Source organism: Salvia splendens, chromosome 16 (genome assembly GCF_004379255.2).
Source record: "Salvia splendens isolate huo1 chromosome 16, SspV2, whole genome shotgun sequence".
NCBI lineage: Eukaryota > Viridiplantae > Streptophyta > Magnoliopsida > Lamiales > Lamiaceae > Salvia > Salvia splendens.
Genome location: NC_056047.1, coordinates 15,794,621 through 15,808,683, shown reverse-complemented (window position 1 = coordinate 15,808,683; position 14,063 = coordinate 15,794,621).

The following is a 14,063-nucleotide window of genomic DNA, read 5'->3' as shown; positions in this document are numbered from 1 at the left end:
CCTGCACATAGAGAAAACATGCAGGGCTGAGTACTTGGTGTACTCAGTGGACACGTGCCAAAATATATTTTATAAAAATAGATTTTGTCAAGCCACTCTTTGAGTGAACTCGGGATTTTAGGAAAAGTCAGAGAACACTAAACATTTTTCTTTTCCTTTTTCAAAAGCGATCTTTCGATCTATTTTCCTGGAACATATGCCGTATCTGACAAACCCGATTTCACTATCTCTTGTTCATTCATCAGTCCATTCATCATTCATCTTTCCTTTCATCATTCATCATATCTTAACATTCAAGTGCCTGGGAAGTGGTTACCTCCCACGGTCACCCATCAATCCATTCCATTCAAGTGCCGGGGAAGTGGTTACCTCCCACGGTCACCCATCAATCCATTCCATTCATCATTCATCGTTCCTTTCATCATTCATCATATCTTAACATTCAAGTGCCTGGGAAGTGGTTACCTCCCACGGTCACCCATCAATCCATTTCATTCATCGTTGCAGTCAGATAGGCATAGTTCCAAAACAAAATATGGCTTGACATAACCTTTTCAACTTTATTTTTCTGTAAGACCGTTTTTTTTTTTTTTACATAACTCATCTTTCTTTCATCAAAAGAAGCACATATAACCTTCAAAACTTCAAAACTTCATCTCTTTTTTTTTCGTCGTAAACGTATTTGGATCAAAACTCATTTCTATCGGTCAAAGCCGAACTCAAGAATCAACGCAGGCTACACTTCATAAGCAATCGTAAAGCAACACATAACATCATATAATAACACCAAGCAAATAGCACTTTTCATAATACTTCACGTTAATTAGCAAGCTCGCACTTAACATCATATAATAAATAGAAAGCACATAAAACAATTCTCATAACCACTTTATAGTAAACTAAAAACCTTCATAAAAACATTTTAGTTCGAAAGCTCACATAAATATACTTTTCGTAAAAAAAACTGTAACTTTAACAGAAAGCCCACCTCGTTTGCTTAAACCATTCAATATCCATTTAAGGCAACCCTCGTTCCTTGTGCTCACGTACACACAATAATCCTTGCCAACATCACAACATAAGTCAGCCTTCCATAAACTCATTTTTTTCTATGCATGTCCTATCGTTCCTCTCTCATCGTTTTTCTCAATTTACCCAACCCAATGTTCAACACAAGAGGGAAAAACACACCATAACATATTTCAAAGTGCAACACCTAACCACACCAATAAACACACTCCTTAGATATACATGCATCATATAACACCATATATCTTGAAAATAAGCACTATTTTATTAAGGCATAAAACTGGTAGAACTGCGCGACCGTTTTGTAAAAATCACTAAAAATCCATCCGACCTCATATGAAGCTCAAATTTGGTCACAACACAGTAGACACATTCAAGTTCACCCAGTTAAAATTTCACACCGAAATCGTGTCATTTGGTCAGTCAAAACATTTATGCAACTCTCTGATCGGAACATAAAATTCTAGCAGCACTGCGTAGTTCATTTGAAAAATTCACCGTAAATTCATACGATGTCCAATAAGGCTGAAATTTTCACAAGACTCAGAAGACACTCCAAATTTTCATCTAGTTCAAGAATCAAATCGATCGGAGGTCATTTGGTCGGTCAAACAGATTTCGAAACATTCTGGCCGAGAACACATGTTACTGGCAGAATTGCGCAGTCGACTTCAAACATTTTTCAAAAATACATTTTTCGACAAAAAGGGCTGAAATTTATACGAGACACAGAAATCACCTTGAAATTTACTCAGTAAAATTTTCGTATCAAAATTCGACCGTTTGGTCAGTAAAATACACGTCGGAATCCACTGTCCGAACACCACAAATTTCATACTCAAAATTTCGAAATTTGAGTTTCTTCCACAATCATCCAAACAAAATTTTCTCATGCTTATAACACACAATCATGCTTGATAAGACTCTCTTAACATGTTTGCACGTAAACTTAGATCATTTACCAAGGATTCAAATCAAACTTCACACAACTTAATCAACAATAGCATAACTATCAAAGTTCTCAAGCAAACTCACTTTCCCACCGATTAACTTTGCGATCTATGATTCCTACACCCTCTATATGCATGTAGGATTCAAGAATAAAGTTTCAATGAAGGAGATGAGAAGGAAATCTTAGTTATACCTTCTTGAATCAAGAAAACGAACGGTAGAAACAAACGTTGACACGATTCGTCCCTCTCCCTTCACTGCTGCCGCCGCTGCCACGAATCCGCCGTCGCGGATCCGCCGCCATCGGCTTCTCCTCTCTCTTCTCTCTCTCGGATTCTCGATTGCAAAAGAAAAGAAATGAAATGAAATGAAAGGAGGTTGTATTTATAGAAAATATTTTCATAAAAGACAAAAATTCACGTCTTTTCGTTTCGATGTGACGCGTAATTAATGCGGCGTTGAAAAACGTGCCTGATGTGACGTGGTTCTTATCCACTTGGAAAACGTGCCTGATGTGACGCGGTTCTTATCCAACTTTTCGTCTCGATTTGTTGTCGAAAGTGTATTTGATACGTGGTCTATTCTTTCGTGTAGGTATCATTTTGGGCTCGTAACAATTGGGTTTCAAATTGGGCTAGGAAAAATAATTGTTTGGCCTCAAAAGTGAAATACTTCTCTCGACAAAAGAAACAAGGTCGAAAAAATTTTCAAATGCACAAACGACAGTCCTTTCAAGAACTCAATAAAAAGGTAGAAAAAGTCGGGGTGTTACAACTATGATCAATATGACTCCGGTGAAGCTCGATTCCGCCACTTATCTTATTTGGCATCGTCAAATGCTGCATATGGCCGAGTGCTTTGATCTCCAAGCTTTCTCGATGGATCGGTCGTCGCTCCTCCATCTTCTTTGACGTCTGTTGATGGCGTCTCTTCTCTTAACCCCGCCTATAACTCATGGCGTATGAAAGATCGTAAGTTGCTTTCTGTTATATGGACTTCTCTCTCTGCAGAAGCCATGTTTGAGGTCATTGAGTGCTCCTCGTCGCACTCTGATTGGTCGACATTACAGGTTGCTTTCTCAGATTCTTCCGCCTCTCGCACGCATCAATTGCGTGAGGAACTTCTCTCCCTTCGCCGTGGTGCTCAATCAGTTGAAGAATATGGCCAAAAATTCAAAGGCTTGTGTGATCAATTATCGGCGATTAATCGTACTGTCGATGATTCTGACAAAGGGCATTGGTTCTTGGGTGGATTAGGCACTCTATACACATCTTTTTCTGACACACGACTCGCTCTTACTCCCATGCCTATGTTTCGCGATCTCTTGCATCAAGCGAAGCAATTCGAGTCCATGCTTCGAGCCATGGATGCCCCACCTACTTCGCTTGCTGCCTTCTCAGCAGAACAGGGTCGGACGAGCAATGAGCAGCACCTTAGTGGCGGTCAGAATTCCAGCTCAGGTCAGTGCTTTGGTCGCAGCCGTGGACATAATCATGGCCGAGGTCGTGGGAACTCAAATCCACATCTAAATAATGGAAATTTCGGCCAGACTTCGCATTCTGGCGGTCGTTCGGGTCGTCGTCCTTGCATACCACGCTGCCAAATATGTCGTGGGGAGCACTATGCAGACAAGTGTCCCCAATTCTCAATGCTCGTAATGCTATTCATTCTGCACATTTGGCTGAAGCGTTCAAAGCATCTTGTAGTGTGGCTCCTCCAGCCTCTGATTGGTATCTTGACTCTGGTGCCTCTGCTCATATGACAAATCAACAATCTGTCCTTGACTCCTGTGCACCTTACTCTGGTAATGGGTCCGCTATTGTTGGTAATGGAAATTCTTTATCTATTTCACATATTGGCTCGAGTAAATTAACCAATGATGTACAACTATTGGATGTGCTCGTTGTGCCCCATATTACGAAAAACCTGTTATCTATCAGTAAATTGACCACTGACTATCTTGTTGATGTTCTATTCTCTGATAAGTCTTTTGTCATTCAGAATCGAGTAACCAAGAGCATCCTGGCTCAGGGTAGACGTGACAAGGTGTTATATTTACTTGATCGTGGTGTTCCAGCGTTAGTTGCAGCCCTCCGCGGCACAACTTTGAAAGCTAGTTTTTCTTTATGGCACTTGCGCCAGGGGCATGTCCCATTTCATGTCATTTCTTTGTTGAATAAATTAGGGCATTTATCAATTTCTTCATTATTGCCGGATCCTAGTGTTTGTCCGTCCTGCCACTTGGGTAAGAGTAAAAGTTTACCTTTTGCTCTTAATGAAAAACGCGCTACTGCTGTGCTTGAACTAATTCATTGTGATTTGTGAGGTCCTGCACCCATTGCTACTCCTGATGGTTATGAGTATTATGTTGTTTTTGTTGATGATTTCTCGAGATTTTCTTGGATTTATCCGTTACGAGCCAAATCAGATTTTTTTGACATATTACTACATTTCCATAAATTTGTCTGCAATCAGTTTTCTCGGACTGTAAAAGTGTTTCAGAGTGATGGAGGCACTGAATTTGTTAATGCCCATGTTCGAGTTTATGTCTGCAAATGGAATCCATCACCATTTGTCTTGTCCATACACGCCACAACAGAACGGCCGTGCAGAACGTAAACATCGACACGTCACCAAGACAGGCCTCTCCATGATGTTTCACTCTCATGCTCCTGCATCTTTCGGGTTTGATGCATTTGTTGCAGCGGTATACATTATTAACAGTCTCCCATCATCCGTGATACAAAACCAATCGCCATTTGAAGTTTTGTTCGGTCCTGCTCCAAATTATGCACTCTTTCGACCTTTTGGTTGTCGTGTCTTCCCATATTTACGTGATTATGCAGCTGATAAGCTTTCCCCTCGGAGTCACCCTTGCATTTTTTTTGGGTTATAACAGTACCTATAAAGGTTTTCGTTGTCTAGATCCAGCCTCCAATCAAGTTTTCATTACTCGGCATGCTCAATTTGATAAAACTTTATTTCCTTTCCCCAGTGAGTCGAGCTCTTCTTCACCTAGTAATCTGGATATCGTGAGTTTTCGGGATGGGGCATCTCTTCTGTCTGCATCAGCTGGTCCAACACCTTCGGTTCCTACTCCATCCACTCTAAGGCCTCCGCTTCGGCATCCATCTGCTCTCCTTGATGATGAAGAGTCTGAAGTTCTATATCAATCTGAACTGTCTGCTCATCCTGAGCATGTCGCGCAATTGCAACCTGAGCAACCTACTCCTCCTGCCACCGAGCCTGCAGCTCAGGTTGCACCTCCTGCCACTGAGACTGCAGCCCAGGTTGCACCTCCTGTCCAACATCCTATGGTTACTCGAGCGAGGGCAGGTATCTATAAACGTCGTTATCCAGTTGATTTGTCTTATACAACTCTCCTCTCTGCTCTTGTTGCCTCTTTGCAACCTCGTGGGATCAAGTCAGTTGCTAAGTCCCCAGCTTGGTCATCAACTATGCAAGAAGAAATTGATTCTATTCATGCTCATGACACATGGGATCTCATGCCTCGTCCACCTGACACGAACATAGTTGGTACTTTTCAGAATTAAATATTGTGCAGATGGGTCTATTGAGCGTTACAAAGCTCGGTTGGTTGCTCAGGGATTTACTCAAATTCTTGGTTTTGATTTTCACCATACCTTCAGTCCGGTTGTGAAAGCTGCTACAGTTCGTGTTGTTTTGGCCTTTGTTGTTCTGCGTGGGTGGCACTTACACCAACTTGATGTGAAGAACGCCTTTCTCAATGGTGTTCTTGACAAACCAGTCTACATGACTCAACCACATGGGTTCGTTGATCCTCGATTTCCAGACCATGTCTGTCGGCTTAAAAAGGCCATATATGGTCTTCGTCAAGCCCTCTTGCTTGGTTTCAGAGATTCATCACTTTTCTACTTAGTATAGGCTTCTCTCAAAGTCGAGCAGACTCGTCGTTATTCCACTTTCATCAAGGGACATCAACCATCTTTCTCCTTCTTTATGCGGATAATATCATCGTCACAGGTAATGATCAATCTTTGCTGCAGAGGTTCATATCTCAGACTCATAAGGAGTTTTCCATTAAAGATCTCAGTCGTCTCAACTACTTTCTTGGTCTTGAAGTTTCCTACAGTAATGATGGACTTTTTATCGGTTAGGCTAAATATGCTCATGATATTCTCAAGCGTGCTGAGCTATTAGACTCCAAGTCTATTGCTACGCCTTTGTCTGTAGGGGAGGTTCTTGTTCGTGATGGTTCCCCATTTCGGGATCCCACTGGGGCACTTCAGTACTTAATTATCACTCGACCAGATCTCTCGTATGCTGTCAATCTTGTCAGCCAGTTTTTACAGTCTCCTACAGATGATCATTTTCAAGCTTTGAAACGTATCATCCTGTATGTCAAGGGAACAATCCATTTCGGCCTATCCTTCACTCGTCGTACTAACTCTTCCATTGTTGGATACTCGGATGCCGACTGGGCTCGTTGCATTGATACTCGTCGCTCTATATATGGATATTCTGTTTTTCTTGAGGGAAATCTCGTTTCTTGGAGTGCCAAGAAGCAACCAACAATTGCTCGTTCTAGTTGTGAATCTGAATATCGTGCTATGGCCAATACTGCTGCTGAAATTGTTCGGCTCTCAAATCTTCTTCATGAGCTTCAGTCCTCTCCATCCTCTCGGCCTCAGCTCCTCTGTGACAATAAGAGTGTTATCTTTCTTAGCCAAAATCATGTGGCCCATAAGCGAGCTAAGCATATTGATCTGGACTATCATTTTTTCGGGAACTTGTGGCTTCAGGAAAACTCACTACCAAGTTTGTTCCATTGATCGACAATACATATATATAATTCTCCAACAATGTGTTGGTTATTGTTTCACTTCATATCAGAGTCACGAACTTTCTAACCGCTTCAATTTTCTGTTTTTGTACTTGGATCCGTACTTGTTGATTGGAGTAATACATAATTAAATTTATACTATTAAACTAAACTTTTAGTAGATTGGCTCAATTTTAGTTTACGATTAGTTGTTGGAGATAAAGAGTAGCATAAAAAAGGGCAAGCAAGCACCCAAAAGAAAAAAAGTATATTTACACTTTGAATAAAACAGTAGTAGTTTGAAGAATTCAATAAATGAGATGTGGACAAATTAACCCTTACAAAATCGCCAATTAAAAAAGCAGCTTCAACACTACTGGTAGTGGGCATGAGTGTGTGGGCGACAACTGCTGCCTGCGGCGGCTACTGTAACTACTCAGTACTGTTGAGGTGTGCTTTGCCTTGTGCATTACTATTTGTGATAGTACTAAAGTAGGAGTACTATTTATTTGTTTTATCATAGTATAAATAATTACATAAACTGGTGGCAAACGTAAACATTATTCAAGGTGGTTGACCGATTAATTCAGTGCATCTACTTTCCATTTAAATTTAAATTTTGATCGGTATTTGTGAACGATAATAATTGTTTTGAAGTTTATTTCTCTTTCAAAATTTTCTTCTTTCTCGATGTTCTATACATTTGTATTTTTATGGTGTTTTTTCAGTAGGAGTGAGGGACTAAGACATAAAACACAATCGTGTTAGTTTGATTCGTTTCCCAATTTACAAACATTTGTGTCGTAAATTTACTTATCATTATCAGTAACGTATAGTACCATATAAACCCATTAAAGAATCTCATGTGTACACAAAATTATTATGCGGAAACCTGAACTAAGCGTAAGTAGGGACACGAGTCACATGATGAATGTATTGTCGTCTTAATAAACTCAAGACCAACTCTTCAAAATTGGTCCCACCACACATAGATTACAATAGTACACAATATCCTTGTATTCCATTTTGATACTACATATAAAATCAAATCTATTTTGACAAAAGTTTAGTTCTTAGAAATAAATAGTGAACGCTTTTTATTGAATAAAAGAAACATTGGATAAAGAAGTGATAGTTTTTTTCAAGAAAACTGACATTTGTTTTGAAAAAGATATTAGCAAATATTCCTAGCAATTCTAGTAAAACTTGCATTTTTTTATATAAATGATAAATTATTGTTGTAATCAATAAAGTTTTCTTAATTGGGTCCATGAGTCCATCTATATTCGTTAATTTTTACTAAAATTCTCTTCCAAAAAAATTTACTCCTTCTTTACCTCAATATATATCTCACTTTAATATGGCACAAATTTGAAGAAATATAAATAAAATGAGTTCAAAAAATTAGTAAAATATGAATCATATTTTTATATAGAATTAGTTGTACAATAAAATGCAAAAAAAAAGTTAGTGACAAAAATAATAAAAATGAAATAAGATAATTAATGATACATGCTAAAATAGAAAACTGGAATACGTAATGGAGTGACCGAAGTAGTAATAATAGTATTAATAAATAAAACTAATTGTTGTTATAAACATAACTAAATGGATCGAATCGGAGTTAGGAACCAGATCGAATAAGATCCGCCCGTGAGTGCAAGTACATTGGATAACCACATAACTTAGAGCATCCGCAATGGAGGATGTCCCGGCGGACGTCGGACCGCCGTGCGGGACATCCGCCATTAGGCATGGGAGGGGTGGATCCGGACGTCGGCTGCGGACACCTCTCATCCGCGGCTTTCCGGCAACGTCTGCCATTGCAGTGTCACGACGGACATCCCGACGGACGTCCCGATTTTTTATTTTATTTATTTTATTTTTAAAAAAAAAACTCTATATATACGGCTATTGTCGAAATTTTAATTCCGTAATAAATTTTATATTTGTGAATTTTTATTATTGTGGATGTTCGCCGGGATGTCCGTCATTGTGCAGTGGGATGTTCTTATGACATGGCAGTGCAATGAGAGGTCCTTATGACCTGGCTGAAGATGTTTTTGGAAAGTCCGTTGAGACATCCGTTGCGCGGATGCTCTTAGGGCATCAGCAGTGGGGCGCCCTATGGCGCGCCACGTCATCAGTTTTATCCTTCTTCCCCCCCACCTGCAGTGGGGCGCCCTATGGCGCGCCACATCATCATTTTATTGTTTTGTTTAATTAATTTAAATTTTTTCAAATAACAAGTAACGAGTAAATAAAAAACGTCTAAATAACAAATGGCGACGCATTAATAAAAAAAAGTTACACCATTCAACTTACAAAAAAAAACAACTAAGTCGGTGCAATTCCCAACTTCCGACGCAGCTCATCGATTAACGCCCAGAGATATTCGGCTTTGTCGGGGTCGGTACACTTCTTGAGGGCCTTGTGCGTCTGCAATAACGTCCTCGCCATCGACGCTGTTGCCAACGACTCAAACGCGGTGGCCGTCTGGGTCGGGAGCGTTTCCGGGAATGAAGATGGGTTTGCAGCGGTCGAGGATGAGGTCGCGGCCGCCTTCCCCTTGGCATTCGCAGCCTTGACGCCGGGAGGACACCGGTGTGCCGGAACTCCCTTCATCCACGTACGTCTGGTTGAGGTCAACCGGGTGATTGCCGCTGCCGCTGCTCGTGTAATTACCAGCTTCGGTGGTCTTCGTCCTCTTCGGCGCACCAGTGTGCAAAATTCCACCTTGGAACTTCTGTTTGTCCCTCAAGAGCGCCCAGATGGCCTCGTGCTTGAAGTCGTCGTACATCGACCTATACGACAACAGCGCTTTAGCTCGCACGTCGCTCAAGCTCTCGCCGCTCCCCTGTGCCCGCGTGAACTTCTCGAACTCCGCCGCGTACAAGTTCACTTGCTTCTTCACTTGATCCCAGTGCTTACGGAGTTGCTCACGTTTGCGCTTGTACGCGGTCGGCGACTTAGCCTCATTGTAGAGGTCGGCGATGCGTTCCCAGTACGCGACCTGCCTTTGGTTGCTCGCGAAAATCGGGTCTTCCGATATATCTACCCAACACCGGGCCAAAATGAGGGTTTCGTCGTCGGTGTAGTTCGTACGGCCGAGGGCGTACTCATCGCAATTTCCGGGAGACGGCAACTTCTGCGCCCGCTGCCGGTTCCGCTTCTTTTTGGCTGGGGCGGAAGCGGTCGCGGTGGGTTCGGGATCGGCCGCTGCGGTGTCACGGCGGGAGGGAGCGCTTCGTCGGTTTGGAGACGGCTCCATGTCAGACAACCCGTACGATTCCGTACTAAAATCGGGATCGTACTGGGTGTCGGCGTCGAACGAACGATATTCGCCGGGTTTTATACCCGGCCAACGCGCCTCTTCGCTAAACATAGGACTATTGGGACTTGAATCCATTTCGTAGTAATTATGTAAATGTAATAAGTTTCGAAAGTGAAATCGTGAAATGAAATTACAAATGAACTCTATTTATAAAAAAACGAAACCGCGTGACATCGTCCGCGTCGATCGTCCGCGTAGCCCACAGTGGGCCGGACGATGGCGCGGAAGATGGCCTATCGTCCGCGTAGGCCGTAATGGAGCAGACGATGGCGCGGACGATGGGCATCGTCCGCGGCCTATGTCACGCACCCGCAATGGGGCAGGCGCGGACGATGCGTGCCATCGTCCGCCCCATTGCGGATGGCCTTATCTCTTAACAAGTTCCAGCTTAGAAGTTAATTAGAATAAAATATTGTGTTAATAAAAGTAAGAAGCAGCCGCCGTATCTGATGGTACCGTTTTGGTTTGGGTCACACAAATTTGCTTTCTCAGAATCCAAGAAGGGCAGCCACGTGAAAAGGAAAGGACGCACCGTTAATTTCGTCAGTCTAATTACCTGCTAATTTCTCATTTGTATCTTTGACTCTAACAACCTTTCTTCTTTCTTTTTAATTTATTTTTAATTAAAATGATTAATTATTAAAAGAGTGAAAAATAGTAGTATAAAAATGGTATTCAGAAAATGGTGAGTTGCACTTTTTTAATATCAACATTTACAAAATTATACGTTTTGTGAAAAAAATTAGTGAATCCTAAATTAAGTTCTAATTTTTACTACTCCTTCAATCCTTGAGCGGTAAATTTTATCCATTTAGCTTAACTTTAGGAGTGAGTTAGGGTACCAAATTTGTAATTTGAATGTCTGTACTTATGTTGTGATTTTTAGTAATATTATTAGATTTTTATATATTATTTAAAAACAAATTATTTAAATATTTGTAGTGCTATCTAAACATAAATAAATTATTTATATCTTTGTGAGATTATTTAAATTATTGTATTACAATTGGGATATTAAACCTATAAAAGTAATTTCTTAGGTCCTATTAAAATATGGAGTAATTTTTTTTAGTACTGTATGTTCCATAAAATAATACTACCAATCAATTAAAATTAGACTTAACAATTATCTCCTCAACCAAACCGAAAAATTAGATGAAGACAGGTGGAAACGATATGCACGAAATACTCATTTGAGTAGGCTTATTCATGGGAATGTTAATTCTGCATGAACGTGGCAGCCAGCCTAGGTTTAATTCGATGCAATTAAAATATGAATGATAATGTTTTGAGTCAGTGTCCTTGCCTTTAATTTTTTCAGTGTCCAATTCTCAACCACGTCCATCTATATATCTCATCCATAAATATAGATCTCTACACTTTTTCTAATGTATTACTACTATATTGTTTATAATTTTCGCCACATACCCATCTTCATCCTGTTACCTTATCAACTATAAACAGTTTTGACTCCCGTAAAAAGGTATAATCTTTTAATATACCATATTATGTGATTTTTACTCATAGTTCAAGCCTTGTTAGTAAACCTTGTTAATATGACCTTCAAAGCATTCGGCTATGGGTCTCGAAGTAATTTAACTTGAAAAAGTAAAATTATATAGTCATTTGTGGGATGCCGGAATATATGATCATATACTTTACTCAACAACCAAAAATGAGATTGATTTTGAAGTATTATTGAAACTAATTGCCCTTCATTTTAGATTTTAGTATACAACCAAAATCAAATCAAACAAAGTTGAGTAAATGTCGGAAGAGTGGTACGTACACATATATGCTTTATGTTTTCTCTCAAGTCATAGAAAAACAAACCACCGGTACGATATGATTACCTTTTATTATACAAAAGAAATGATCATGCTGAGGTGCAACGAGTAAAATAGTCGTTAACAAACAAACGATCAAGCAACAACAAAAGACACACACAAAAAACCTATGCAAATCCCCACATATCTTCCACTTAACCTAAAAAATCAGCAAGCTAAGCAAAGAAACACTACGAGCCATCAATAGCCCGACCCCAAGCCATCCCTACCACACCACTCGCTCAACTAAGAACAAGACACCAATAACATAACAACAAAAGCATTAGAGGGAAAAAGAAAGAAAGAAGAATAACAACAAAGTCATAAAAGAGCGTACATCCAATGTCTTCAGCCATCTAGTTCCCTTTACTTTCAAAACCTCGCCAGCCTCTAACATCGTTCCAGTTGTCTACACCCATGTGCCAAGGTACCACAAAAGTCTTCTCTTTTCAAACTTCCAGTTTAGTGTGAAGTTTTGGAAAATTATCTTATTCTGGATGCCCAAATCATGCACGAGACAACAATGATTGGCTTAATTGGACTGAAATAAAGATTGCATAAAAAAAGGAAAATATAAAAAAAACATATATATACGTAAAATACAAAATTAATTATTTCTTCGATTTTTTTGAACCGGCTCGATATAGGATTTTATTACCAGATTTCGGCGAGTTAAGTATTGAAATTAATTGCAGATTCCGTATTCTTTATCTCTAATTGATTATGTATGTGTTTTTAATTGTTTTATATTTAGTTTTAGATTTGATGAATTAATCTCCATTTGCACACTCAAGAGAAATATTTAATCAACATCTAAGAGTTCATATTCAATCGAGAAATTATGCCTCATGGTTCATGCAAGTCACCTTCGAAGAATACTAGTATCTTATTTTAAAATTAGAATATTTAGCATGCCAATAGATTTCTAGCTCTTTAATAAATCTTGAATATTTCTAATAGTTTTGTATTTAAGATTCTATTGCTTTTCAACTTGAATTCTTAGGAACAGCCTTACCTGTTCATATTTAAAATTTTAAATATTACTCCCTACGTCTCAACTCAACATAAGTGAGGTGCTTATTTTTTGCACTCGTTTTGGAAAAATAATACGAGTATAAAATAATTAAAGTGGAGAAAATGTAAAATAAGAGAGAGAATAATGTAAAAAAAGACTTTTCTCTACATTATTCTCCCTCTTCATCTAATTTTTCTCCATTTTAACTATTGTATAATATTATTTTTTCAAAACGAGTGCGAAAAAGAAGCGCTTCGCTAATCTTGAGATGGATGGAGTATTATAGTATAATGAAATGACCAAAATGATTGAATGTACAAAAGACATTTTTTTGGTCTTTAATTTATGCATGCATAGACTTATAACCTCTTAGGATGCAGTATATTTCGGTGCATTTATTGATACTCAAAATTTGAAATCCATTTCAGAGTATATATATATATATATAGGGTCATGTTAAAGTCCTTTTCTATCATTAGATTTAAGTTCCAATTTGATTTGGATCATTGGATCTGCTAGATGAACGACCCGGATTTGATGATTAGTTAAGCATTCCGTAGTTCATTATTTGGTTTATTTCGTGCATTATGAGGGTGAATTAGTAATTTTATTATCTCAAATCTGAAGAATACGAGGAGCTGCGAGTTTAGCGGGATACACCCACAGCTTTCCATCTACCGCCTCATTCATCATAAACCGTATTTACTCCCACTTCTCTCTCCATAAACGTTCTCAAATTCCATCCAAACAGCAAAACCCTAGCCGCCAAAAGGGTTGTTTTCGGCGATAATTCTGAAGTTCAACCGGTTTTTCAGTCGATTTTCATTCTTCCTCGCTGTGCTGAACAATACTCCACCGCGTTCTAAGAAGAGGTAGGGTTTTCCGATTGTTAATGGACTGCTTCAATTTTCGAGTTTGAACAACCCTTTTCCAATATTCGCTAGTAACGCAACTCCCATACCACAATGCACCCGATTACCACCAATCGGCCGTATTTGTTAATAGAGTCTAACCCCCTTTTGTTTGGTTGAATTTCTGCGTAGATCTTAAAATGACAAAACGAGGACGACCCACCAATTCTAAGCAATCCCAGCTAGAGGGCGA